This window comes from Papio anubis, chromosome 17 (assembly GCF_008728515.1).
Source record: "Papio anubis isolate 15944 chromosome 17, Panubis1.0, whole genome shotgun sequence".
Lineage (NCBI taxonomy): Eukaryota > Metazoa > Chordata > Mammalia > Primates > Cercopithecidae > Papio > Papio anubis.
This window is the reverse complement of record NC_044992.1, coordinates 15,538,382-15,551,831: the sequence shown is the minus strand read 5'-3', so window position 1 is coordinate 15,551,831 and position 13,450 is coordinate 15,538,382. Positions and strand designations below refer to the sequence as shown.

Below are 13,450 nucleotides of genomic sequence, written 5' to 3'. Positions count from 1 at the left end.
CCCGAGGAAAGGTTTAAGACTCCCACTTTTAAGGGGCCAGAGGAGGCAAAAGAAGATACAAGCCCAAGGTAATGCACTGAAAGTTTGTGTCCTCCTCTCCAAATTCCTCTGCTGAAACCCTAACCAAGGTGAGGGTATAAGGAACTGGGGCTTTGGGGAGATGACAAACGTCATGAGGATGGAACGATTCCTGCCCCTGTAAGAAGAGGCCAGGAGCAGCTCGCTCTGTCCCCCAAGTGAGGACACAGCAAGAAGCTGGCCTTGGGCAACCAGGAAGAAGGCCTTTTCCAGAGCCCGACCACGCTGCCACCCTGAGTGCAGACTCCCAGGACCACCAGACACCAACGTCGTTTCTAAGCCGCCCAGTTTAAGGTGCCTCGCGACGGCCGCCCGGACGTACGGTCACCCACAAGGATACGGAGGACAGCCTGGGCCCAGTGCAGGCTCGGGAGAGAGGGAGGGAGGGACAGCGGCGGGAGACAGGGCTGGGACCGAGCCCCAGCACTGGCTTGGACAGGCGAAGTTTGGGGCGGCCTCCTGTGGCAGGGATTGGGGAGCTTAAGCCAAGGGGCCGAGTAGGCGGTGACTGCTCGCCCCTGCCCGCGCCAGACCCGGAGCGGTCGTCTGCTGAATGGAGCCCCCGAGGCGGCCAGCACGGGCCAGGTAACCGGCGCGGAGCCGCAGCCTGGGGAAGCCCCTGCCGCGGGCGTCCCGCCCGGCAGCGCGAGGTCGCCGGGCATCTCTGTTCCCTGGCCAGGAGCCCAACCTAGGGGCGCCGTCCAGCGCCTGCGGGGGCCGGGCTGGGCCGGGGGGGAAGGGGTCCTCGGGCGTCAGACCCAAGCCCGGCCCACACCGTCCACGAGGTGCAGGGGCGCGGTCCCAGGCTGGGCGGCCCTAGCCCTGAAGGGATTTGGCCGCGCTGGCTCAGCCTGGCGCCTGGCGCCTGGCGGGCGCCCCTTGGGAGTCCTGAGCGGCACGTCCCCTCAAGACTCCGCGGGTACCGCTGTCTCCGCCCAACCCCCCCTTCAAGAGCACCGGCGCACCGTGGCAGGCAGGCTGGTCGCCCCTAACCTTCCAGGCGAACAGCACCCGGATCTCCCTCAGGCGAAGGGCGTTCGCGTCGGGGAAGCTGCGCCCGCCTCCACCCAGCGCGAGCCCGAGCCCGGGCAGCTCCAGACCTGGGGGGCTGGGGGGCACTGCCTTCTCCCGGATTGACTGGGCCAGGGACTACAAGCTGGGCCAGCGCAGGGACCTTTGTCTTTGGTCCCCACCTGACTCCGTTTTGGCCAATGGGATGGGGCTGGAGGCGGGCGCCGGGCAAGGCCTGCCAGCGGCGCGCCAGGGAGTTCTGACAGGCGCCGGCCCGTGCTTCCGCTGCCCTCAGAGAAAGAAACGCACCCACGCGCTCGCTGCAGGCTGACCGCGCGCTGAGGCCTGGGGCGCCAACTGGTTTCTAACCTTTATCAGATGGGAATCACGTGCTTGTTTTTCTTTCTTTGAGGCAGGGTCGGGCTCTGTTGCCCAGGCGAGAATGCAGTGGCGCAATCACAGCTCACTACAGCTTCGACCTCCCGGGTTCAAGTGATTCTTCCGCCTCACAGTCCCAAGTAACTGGGACCACAGGCACGCGCCACCATGCCCGGCTCATTTTTAGTTTTTTGTGGAGATGCAGTCTCTTTTTGTTGCCCAGGGTCATCTTGAACTCCTGCTCAAGCCATCCCCCGTGTTGGCCTCCCAAAGCACTGGGAAGCCACCACGCCTGGCCTCGTTTTTCAAATAAGAGATCACAGCAAGTGCTCTTCCTTCTCCAGGACAGGTGGCCAATGGTGGAGCATTGAGCGGTGACTAGGAGTGCAGGCTTTGGTGCCAGATCACTTGGGTTTAAATCCTTGCTTTGCCTTCTCCAAGCTGAGCTGTTTTAGGCAAATTATTGAGCCTTTCTGTGCCTCAGTTTCCTGGTCTATAAAATGGTCTAGCAATGACCTAATTCACTGGTGCTGCAATCCCTTCTAAGGGAGACCACCCCTCATATTGTCTTATGCCCAATTTCTGCCTCCAAAGAAAGAAGTAAAAACTAAAAGGCAGAAATGAAATCCACAGGCAGACAGCCTGGCGCCACACCCTGGGCCTGATAGTTAAAGATCGACCCCTGACCTGATCAGTTATGTTATCCAGAGTACAGACACTATAGTAAAACACTATGAAAATCCCTGTCCTGTTCTCTTCCATTCTAATTACCGGAGCATGCAGCCCCTAGTCACGTACCCCTGCTTGGTCAATCAATCACAACCCTCTGACGCGGACCCCCTTAGATTTGTGAGCCTTTAAAAGGGACAGGAATTGCTCACTCAGCAGCTCGGTTGTTGGGAGACGTGTCTTGCCAAAGCTCATGGCTGAATAAAGCCCTTCCTTCTTTAACTCTGTGTCTGAGGGATTTTGTCTGCTGCTTGTCCTGCTACACTTCAACTCAGGGGCTGGCTCAGACGCATGCTCCTGCTGGGCTTCCAGCTGCAGTAGCACAAAGCTGCAATCCCCAGGAAGGCTGACTTGTTTGGGAGAAGCCTGATTCCCATCCCAGGACACATATCAGCCTGCAGCCCATCCCGCTTACCACTGCCTTTGGAGGGAGACAGCTCTGGGCTGCAAGAGTCTTGGCCTGTTTTTAAGCAGGCAGCCGTAGTCAGTGCCGTGTGACCTCCCCCTCAATCCCAGCTGACAGCCAGGGCAGCCGACCGCTGACTGGTTACCCGTAAGGCAATCCCATGTGAAAATCAGTGCCTGCTCAGGCAGAATGGGGAGACCTAACGCAGGCTGATCTGATTCTTCAGCTTGTGTGATGGTTAACTTTATGTGTCAACTTCACTGGGCCAAGGGATGCCCACATAGCTGGTTGAACAGTGTTTCTGAGGTGGCTGTAGGGTGTTTCTGGAAGAGATTAGAATTTGAGTTGGTGAACTGAATCAAGCAGATACTCTCCTCGATGTCAGTGGGCATCACCCAATCCACTGAAGGCTTGAATATAAACAAAAGGTGGAGGAAGATTGAATTCTTTAGGCCTTTGAACACCACCACTGGCCTTCCTGGGTCTCCACTTGGACATAGCAGATTGTGCGACTTCTCAGCCTCCAGTCACATGAGGCAGTTCTGTATAATAAATCTCATTCCCTATCTGTCCACCTGTCTACCTATCTATAGATCTATCTATCTATCTATCTATCATCTATCATCTACCTATAGGGTCTGTTTCTCTGGAGAACCTTGACTAACACAGCTTGGTAACTACAGAAAATATAGAAAGATTCCATGGATTGTTAATGGAAGGAGAAAGAAAGAAGAGATGACTTTGGCAGGCAGAATAATGGTCCCCAGAGATGTCCACTCCTGAGTCCCTGGAACCTGTAAATGTGTTACCTTACATAGCAGAAGGGACTCTGCAGATGTAATTAAGGTTAGAGACCTTGCAATAGAGAGAACAGCCTGGATTCTCCAGGTAGGCCCAATCTACTTACATAAGTCCTTAAAATCAGATTGCCTTTCCCAGTGGCAGAGAACTAGGGGAGATGTGACTGGAAGAACAGCCACAGAGGCAATGCTGCTGGCTTTGAAGATGCAAGAAGGGGCCACAAGCTAAGGAATGCGGGTGGCCCTTGGAGGCTGGGAATGGTGAGAAGGTGGATTCTCTTCTAGAGCCTCCAGGAAGGAAGCAGCGCTGTGACACCTTGATTTTAACGCAGTGAGGCTATGCTGCCCTTCTGAACCCCAGGACTGTGAGATACCAGTTCCTGTTGTTTTAAGCCACTGAGTTTGTGGTAAATTGTTACAGCAGCCACAGGAAGCGAATACAATGATAAACAGTGAGCAGTCATGACCCAGCCCCAGGGAATCACAAAATGAGGGTTGCCCCAAAAGACCTTTGAGGAGAGTTGCCTAAGAAGGTAGGATCTGAAGTCGGTGCAAAAGGTGGAAATTCTCCTGTGTCAGTTGCCATCAAGATACCATCTGGAACATCTAAAAATCCTCTGAAATGGCCCCAACACAGTCAAGTTTTCCTCCAGAGATGGGCCGAGCATGAGATGAAATAGTTGGCTGGCAGTTAAGGTCCATACTGTATCCAAACAAACAAGCAAGCAAAGCAAGCTTTAAATACTGAAACTGCACTCAGCGTCACAGGATACTCACACCATGAGGGACCCATAGGAGCTGAGGCTGTAGACAGGACCAGCTACATGGTTCTTGCTTGCTCGGGGGCACATGATTATTGGCTACAATGGCAGGTGGCAATAGACACATCCTGCTTTTTAACAGCTGGGCGCAGTGGCTCACACTTGCAATCTCAGCACTTTGGGAGACTGGGGTGGGAGGATCACTTGGGGCCAGAAGTTTGAGGCCAGCCTGGGCAACAAAGCAAGAGCCCTCTCTCTACAAAAAGTAAAAATAAAAAAAGTCAGCTGGGTGTGATGGTGTGCATCTGTAGTCCTAGCTACTTGGGAGGCTTAGGTGGGAGCCTTGATCCCAGGAGTTCAATGTTCTAGTTTGCTAGGATCATGCCACCACACTCCAGCATGCGCAACAGAGTGAGATTGTCTCAAAGAATTTTTTTTTTAAACTTATTTTTTCTTTCAACCACAGGTAGTCAAATGTGTGGGAGTGAAATGTGAGTTCGAAATGCCTTCCCAGGACTCAGTATGGCTCATTTCCCTCCTTGCCATGAGCTGCATGTCCCCATGATTCCAGGCAGCCCGCCTGGATATCTGTTCCTGGCTATCAGAAGAGCCCGGTGAAGTCCTCCTGCCCCTGAGAAGATCGAAGACTCTGCAGTGGTCAAGGTTCCTTCTCCAGCCAGATGTGTTTTCTAGGATTAGACCTTTCAAATGGTGGCCAGGCCTTCTGAGGTCACATGCAGCAATAAAAGCAAGCTGCGGCTAACTTTTCCCATGTTCCATTTTCTGTTTTGCTATTTTTCTGATATGAGGGTAATGATCTGTTTTAAAGGGTGATATAAATAGTAACCCAGATGGACATATGGGAGGGGTGACTGGGCCGGCCCTTTGGCCAACACTGCAAGATGTCCAGGCCAAATCTTTTTACAGCATATTTTTATAATCTAGAAAAATCTTGGTGAGGTTTTAGTAGGGCAGGTGAGTCAAGTTATAATGTATCAATTTAATGAGTTTGGAAGGCTCAGAGATTCTGCTTGGAAATGTATTGTGTCCATACCACAAGTGATATTAGCAAAGAAAGAAGGAAAAATGACAAAGGTCTTAGAATGGCCAGGTTTTGAGTTTCCCCCCAGGGGTCTTTCTCATTTGCAATTATGGGATTTTCACCATCAAGCTGGAAAAGGCTGGAAACAATTGTTGGCAAGATTGTACTGCAGCTCTGAAACCAGGCTGGATGCGGAGGTGTTTATTCCTTTTGAGTTCAATGAAGAATTCCAAGTCAGAATGAGGGTGAGTGGGAGCTGGATATTTCCAGTAATTAATCAAAAATTATCTATTTAGCAACTGTTACACATTAGGCTGTAGCATTTTGAGCCAGTAAACACACAGCTCTGCTTCCAAGGAGCTCAGAGTGCAGGATGTAAACGCACAGCCTAAGAATCCAAGCCCTTCTGGCTCAGGGAAGGAAGAGCCAGCTGTGGGCCAAGGGGACACATGGTAGGTAGGTCCCCGTAGGCTCCTGGGCAGCAGAGACCACTGCCACAGACAGTGCAACAACAGACGCCTCAGGGGGCACATTGGGAGCCTCTCACCTGACACCTCATTTAATACGATCACTTTTTGGGATGTTTTCTCTCTGTCACCATATGAGGAATCTAGGCTAGAGAGGCGGAGGAAGAGGCCCTGGGGCTTCAGTGCAACTAAGTGGCCTGATGCCAGGTACCTGTAAAGTGTGTGTACTCAGACAGCCTAGGCTCGAAATGTCCACAGATGATGCTTCATTTTTGTAGCGGTCCAAGCCACAGGATGGGAACCTCCCTAATGGGGCCCAAACAGCGGCAAATACGGAAGAGATCATCCCAAGTGCTAAAACATTGGCCCTCCATAAAATGCATGTGTGTGCATGCATGTGTGCGTGCGTTCACATATGCCTGCATATGCATGTGTCAACCACTGAGTAGCTGAAGACAGCTGCAGATGATCAGATGTTGGACAAACAAGACACGGTATCTCCTGGACACAGCTTCTCTTGTCACCTGACAGCCTGAGAGGGAAGTGAGCTGTGGCTGCTATCCTGGCTAGGTGGTAAGTGATGATCCCTTATCTGAGCCTGTGCTGTCTGAGAAGATGCAGAGGCCCTAGGGAGAAAAAGGCTGGGACAGTGTGGCTTCCCTGGCAGGAAGAAGTGAAAATTTCAGGACAGGCAGCCTCACTGCCCTGAAACACCACCTGCATTTTTTTTTTCAAATTTGATACAGGGTCTCCCTCTGTCACCCAAGTGGGAGTGCAGTGGTGCAATCATAGCTCAACCTCCTGGGCTTGAGCAATCCTTCCATCTCAGCCTCCCAAGTAGCTGGGGCTACAGGCATGTGCCACCAGGCCTGGCTAATTTTTTTTTTTTTTTTGAGACAGAGTCTTATTCTGTCAGCCAGGCCTGGGTGCAACGTCGCAATCTCGGCTCACTGCAACCTCCACCTCCTAGGTTCAAGCGATTCTCCCTGCCTCAGCTTTTCAAGTAGCTGGAATCACAGGCCCCTGCCACCACACCTAGCTAATTTTTGTATTTTTAGTAGAGACGGGGTTTTGCCATGTTGGCCTGGCTGGTCTCAAACTTCTGACCTCAGGTGATCCACCTGCGTTGGCCTCCCAAAGTGCTGGGATTATAGGCGTGAGCCACCACACTCACACTTGGCTAATTTTTAAAAAAATTTTCTTGTAGAGATAGGGTCTTGCCATGTTGCCCAGGCTGATCTTGAATTCCTGGCTGAAGCAGTCCTCCTGCCTCGGCCTCACAAAATGCTACAATTACAGGCATTTTGAGCCACCATGCCCAGCCACCACGTGTTATTTCTATGGACAGGATATGCCATTCATCTTCTACATGCATGTCTATTGGCAAGTAAAATGGTAGTCAGGGAACCTCCTTGAGTTACAAAAATAAGTTGTACATGGCCTTTCTTTCATACGATGTTTCCTTCCTTCTTGTTAGCCTAAAGGGATCAGGATACAGACCAGAATGACTGAGTTTGGCTAAAGTAATTGGCAACTTGGGCTCCCATTGGAGAGGGGCTGGTATGGCCCCAGTGTGGAGAGAGGGAAACCACAACACCATCCAGCATAGAAACTGCTTTGAGCAGAGCTGGTTCTAGATCATTTACATGTAATCACTCAGAGCCAATCACAGTTAAACACTGACTCCGGGTATCCCAAGACCACAACTACCTTCCCACACAAAACCCTGGAGTAATTTCAGCTTAAACCCAACAACCAACAACTCAACTACTTGGGATATTACTTTCCCCCACTTTAATAGCAGGTAAAGTAGAAGCACAGGGAGAAAGAAAAATGCATCGGTTATGTCAACAAAACACAGGTGCGTGAAGCAGCCCAAGTAGTAACTCTCGGGTTGAACTGGTTCTGACTGTGCCTCAAGTTTCACTTAAAAACAAAGGCGCGGGTGGTATAATGACCATTGCCAAGCAGCTTCTCAGGAGCTCCCACAGGCTGCCTGCCCTGGGGCCACCAGGGAGATCCCCACCCCACTCAGTGGTTCTCCATGCAGCTCTGCATTGGAGTCGCCTAGAGAACTTTCGAAACATGTAGACTGCATCTCTGGTCCCATTCCAGACATTCTGAGTCAACCAACTGGGGCAACCAGTAATGTTTTCAAAACGGTGCCCTGAAGATTCTGATAAAGAGCTGCAGCTGGGATCCACTAACAGAGCCAGGGCAGAGTCTCTTGTCCCCAGGTCAGTGTCTGGCTTGATACTCAGGGATCCACTGACCTGCAGAGCCCAGCTGCCACCTCTGCAAAGGTCTGGTTTGGAGGAGGGGACCGAGCTCCTGTCCTTTCCGGGTACAGGAAGGGGCTGAACCTGCAGCCCCCGGGGTGTCCAATCTTTTGGCTTCCCTGGGCCACACTGGAAGAATTGTCTTGGGTCCCACATAAAATACACTAATACTAATGATAGCTGATGAGCTAAAAGAAATCGCAAAAAAATCTCACAAAAAGATTACGTATTTGTAGGCCAGGCATGGTGGCTCATGCCTGTAATCCCAGCACTTTGGGAGGCCAAGGCAGGTGAATGACCTAAGGTCAGGAGTTCAAGATGAGCCTGGCTAACATGGTGAAACCCCGTTTCTACTAAAAATACAAAACATTAGCCACGCGTGGTGGCACATGCCTGTAATCCCAGCTCCTTGGGAGGCTGAGGCAGGAGAATTGCTTGAACTGAGAGGCAGAGGTAGGAGAATCGCTTGAACTCAGAAGGCGGAGGTTGCAATGAGCCGAGATTGCGCCACTGCACTCCAGCCTGGGTGAAAGAGTGAAACTCAGTCTCCGGGAAAGAAAAAAAAAAAGGTTACATGTTTGTGTCGGGCTGCATTCAAAGCCACCCTGGGCTGCATGTGGCCTGCGAGCCATGGGTTGGACAAGCTTGCTCTAGAACCTGGCTCTGAACCAGTAGCTCAGATCAGTAATCAAGAGGTGTACTTTGAATAGTAATGTCAGTCACTGTCATTCTCGGTCACTCACTGGATGGATGATCCTTTGTCAGAGGAGCACTAACAGGCTCTTTTGCACTTAAAACAGCAAGGGATGGGCATTACCCATTTCCCTCAACCACCTGTATGAGCCGCGCCCTCACTCGCTGTGTAGTCCACACTGATCTGCCCAGAAGAACACCGCAGAGCCACCAGATGGGCACCTGGGCTGGACTCAGCACTTCTGAGGGACTGGGGCGGCTCTGGGGAGGGCTCTGCTGCCACTTGGGGTAACCAGTAGGGTGCCAGGGGCAGCTGCATTCCTTTTTGTTAATTAAAAACGGGCCTTCCCTCACATCCTTAAGGGCTTCTTTTTCCCATGCTGATGTAAGAGGCCTGGGAAAGCACTACAGGCCAAGTCAGTCCAGAGCCGAAATACTGTCGGGATTTGCTGTCAGCCCAGGGTCCCCAGAGGCACACACCCTCAGCCTGCTCAACCCTGCAAAGCAGGCACAGGCCATTCCCACAAACATGACCTCCTGTCAAGTTCTGTGGGGGACAAGCCTGTGTGGGTGTGAATGGGAGTGTGAAAGAACCGGAGGTCAAAGGCGTGGGCCACGAGGACCGTGGGTTCCCTAGCATGAAAGAGGCCGGCTGCTCCGCAGCACGGAGACTATGGTGGCAGAGGTGTGGTGCGCCTCCCAGGGACTCCAGCAAAGCAGCCAGGGGTTCCCTTGCATTATCACAGGCTTTCCTTTTGCTACAATGAATCAAATAAGGGACTATGAGAGCTAAAAATGTAATCAAGTTCTAGGTGTTAACATTGTTACCCAGAATTCTCATCTTTCCCCAAACGCAGGGCCCATATGTTTCCAGGTTGTCCTGAAGCAGATGTTTGCTTTTGTGTGTTTTTTTTGGATAAAATAAGCACAAGGTTCCCAAGAGCAAAGTTTTGTTGTTATTGTTGTTGCTGTTTTTTTAGAGACAGTCTCGCTCTGTTGCTCTGTAGCCCAGGCTGGAGTGCAGTGGCTCAATCATAGTTCACTGTGCCTCCAACTCCTGGACACGAGCAGTCCTCCTGCCTTGGCTTCCTAAAGTGCTGAGACTACAGGTGTGAGCGCTACCACACTCAGCCAAGGGCAAAGTTTTTATAAAGGCAAAAGCCAGGGTATTTTTAGCAAAAAAAGGAGACTAATTTGGAGGTGCTGTTTCACTGAATCTCTGTGCGGATGATGTGTTCATTCACCCAATGTAATTAGCAAAACAAGCCTGGGGGTGGGGTCTTGGTCTGGAAGGAGGGAGGCTGCCCTCTTTAGAAGCGTTCCACGGGAGAGCAAAGCACCCCAATTTACACTCCAGCTGCGTTTGCATTTGAGACAGGAACACGGTGGGACCCACTCTGTTTCTTATTTGGGTGTTGGTCCACTAGGATTGAGCCTGCCTTTGAAGTTCCTCTAGCTGGGTGGTGGGCAGAGCAGGGTCAGTGGACAGTAATCAGGTGCTTCCAGGACAAATTGCAGTAGGTGGCAGTGGTGGCTGCTCCGGGCCCTCAGGGGTTACGTCCCAAAGTACCTGTAGATTTGGGCCACATACTGCATCACACTCTGCCAGTCAGGCTGGTCTGTGTTCAGCATCTTGCTGTGAGCAGGGGAAGGGGATGGAGGACAGAGCACAAGGCAGGACATCACAGATCCCTTCCCCTCAGAGACTTCAATCCAGGTTAGGGCTTATGCTGCCTGGAAACCCTCCACCTACACAGATGGGATGTGAAGACCAGCACAGGTGGAGCTGAATGTGATGAGTTAAAAGAAAAGACCTTTTCTCCCACTTATTCAGGAGATACTATCCCTTTCCAAAAATCGAAGACATGACCTCCCGCCACTTTCATCTTTTAACCGTATGACAGCATTTTAAAAAGTTTTAAAAAGAAAACTCAGGCATGGTAGCACACACCTGTAGTTCCAGCTACTTGTGAGGCTGAGGTTGGAGGACTGGTTGAGCCCAGGAGGTTGAGGCTGCAGTGAGCCGTGATTCTATTACTGCACACTAGCCTGGGTGCTCTGGGTGACAAGAGCAAGTCTCAAAAAAAAAAAAAAAGAAAGAAAAGAAAAAAAGAAAAAAGAAAAATAAAAACTCACCCATTAAAAACCCTTTAAAAATTAGCAAATTGAATCCATTAATCTATAAAAGTATAATATATCATGATCAAGTGGGGTTCATCCCAGGAATGCAAGGGTGGTTCAACATTTGAAAATCAATGTAATTCATCATATTAATCAATTAAATGAGAAAAACCATATGATCGTATCAACAGATGAAGAAAAAGCATTACATAAAATTCAACAACCATGACAGTTATTTGTGCTAACTCTCAGCAAACTAGGAACAGAAGAGAACTTTTGCCTAATAAAGGATAGGTGCAGAAAACAACAACTAGCATCATACTTAATAATGAAAGACCTGAACACCTCCCTCAAAAAATCAGAACAAGGCCAGGATGTCTTTTCTCATCTGTCCTATTTAACACTGTACTGGAAGTTCTAGCTAATGCAAAAAGGCATGAAAAATAAATGGCACACAAATTGGAAAGGTAGAAATAAAACTGCCTTTATTTGCAGATAACATGATTGTTTATGTAGAAAACCCCAAAGGGTTTACATTGCAGGTTTAGCAAAGTCTTAGAATACAAAGTCAGTATACAAAATTCAATTGTGGCTGGGCGCAGTGGCTCACGTCTGTAATCCTAGCACTTTGGGAGGCTGAGGTGGGTAGATCACGAGGTCAGGAATTAGAGACCAGCCTGGCCAACACAGTGAAACCCCGTCTCTACTAAAAATACAAAAATTAGCTGGGCATGGTGGCGCACACCTGTAGTCCCAGCTACTCGGGAGGCTGAGGTAGGAGAATCACTTGAACCCAGGAGGTGGAGGATGTGGTGAGCTGAGATCGCACCACTGCACTCCAACCTAGGCAACAGATCAAGACTCCCTCTAAAAAAAACAGAAACAACAAAAAACAAAAAAACCGGGCTGGGTGTGGTGGCTCACGCTTGTAATCCCAGCACTTTGGGAGGCTGAGGTGGGCGGATCACAAGGTCAGGAGATCGAGACTATCCTGGCTAACACGGTGAAACCCCACCTCTACTAAAAATACAAAAAAACAGCCGGATGTGGTGGCGTGCACCCCTAGTCCTAGCTATTTGGAGGGTGAGGCAGAAGAATCGCTTGAACCCGCGAGGTGGAGGTTGCAGTGAGCCAGGATTACGCCACTGCACTCCAGCCTGGCGACACAGCGAGACGCCGTTTCAAAAGAACAAAACAAAACAACAACAACAAGTCAATTGCTGTCCTGTATACCAGAAATGAGCAATTGGATTTTGTAATAAGAAAAAAAAAGCCATTTACAATTGCACCACCTACCGCCTCCCCCCAGCCCTGAAAAAAAAAAAAGAACTAAGGTCTAAATCTAACAAAATAGGTGCAGGATCTATATGCAGAAAACTACAAGACACAGATAAAAGAAATCAAATACCTAAATAAAATAAGATATATTCTGTGTTCCTGGACTGGAAGACTGAACACTGTTCAGATGTCAGTTCTTCCCAGTCTGATTTACAGAAACAATACAATCCTAATCAAAATTCTAGCAAACTTTTTTTTCGGTAGATAATGACAAACTGAGTCTAAAATTAAAAAGGCAAAGTACTAGAATAGCCAAAGCATTCTGAAAAGAACAAAGACTAGATTTCAAGATTTTTAATAATGCTGTATTAATCAAGACAGTGTGGTATTGGTAAGAAACAGATTCTTAAATCAATAGAACAAGAGAGAGCTCAGAAATAAAACTACGCAAATATAGCCAACTAATTTTTGACAAAGGTGTACAGAAGGTCAATAGCTAAAGGACGCTCTTTCTAACAAATGGTGTTGAAATAACTGGATGCCCATATGCAACAAGAAAAAAAAAACCCAAAACCTATATTTTATAGTTTGCACAAAAATAAATTAATTCAAAATGGATGATAGACCTCAATGTAAAAAGCAAAAATACAAGCCTGGCATGGTGGCTCACACCTGTAATTCCAGCACTTTGGGAGGCTGAGGCAGGCAGATCACGAGGGCAGAAGATCAAGACCATCCTGGCTAACAAGGTGAAACCCCATCTCTACTAAAAGTACAAAAATTAGCATGGCATGGTGGCGGGCGCCTATAGCCCCAGCTACTCAGGAGGCTGATTCAGGAGAATGGCATGAACCAAGGAGGCAGAGCTTGCAGTGAGCCGGAACTGCATCACTGCACTCTAGCCTGGGCAACACAGTGAAACTCCCGTCTCAAAAAAAAAAAAAAAAAAAGCAAAAGTACAAAAGTTCTAGGAAAAAATACAGGTGAAAATCTGTGTGATCTTGGGTTTGGTGATGAGTTTTTAGAGACAACAGTAAAATATCATCAAGAAAGAAGAAAACTGGCTGGGTGCAGTGGCTCATACCTATAATACCCGCACTTTGGGAGGCCAAGGTGGGAGGATCACTTGAGCCCAAGAGTTCAAGACCAGTCTAGGCCACATAGCAAGACCCTGTCTCTATTTTTAACTTAAATAATAATTTTTCTAAAGTTAAAACTTTGTGCTAAGAGAGATTCTGCTGAATGAAAAGACCAGCAGCCATAGATTAGAAGAAAATACCTAAAAATTACATATATGATAAATGACTTATATTCCAAAATACACAAAAAAAATTCTTAAAATTCAACAGGAAAATAATCAGATAAAAAAATGAGCAAAAGGTCTGAATAGTGACTTGAACAAAGAAG

General features: G+C 49.1%; 1 long non-coding RNA gene across 1 annotated transcript; it reads left to right on the top strand.

The window, feature by feature from the left end:
* Positions 1-495: 495 nt before the first annotated feature.
* LOC108582591 lies at positions 496-4,937 on the top strand. The gene is made up of 2 exons (XR_001896237.3): positions 496-663; positions 4,630-4,937. It is a non-coding gene; the product is annotated as an uncharacterized LOC108582591 (long non-coding RNA).
* Positions 4,938-13,450: the final 8,513 nt, after the last annotated feature.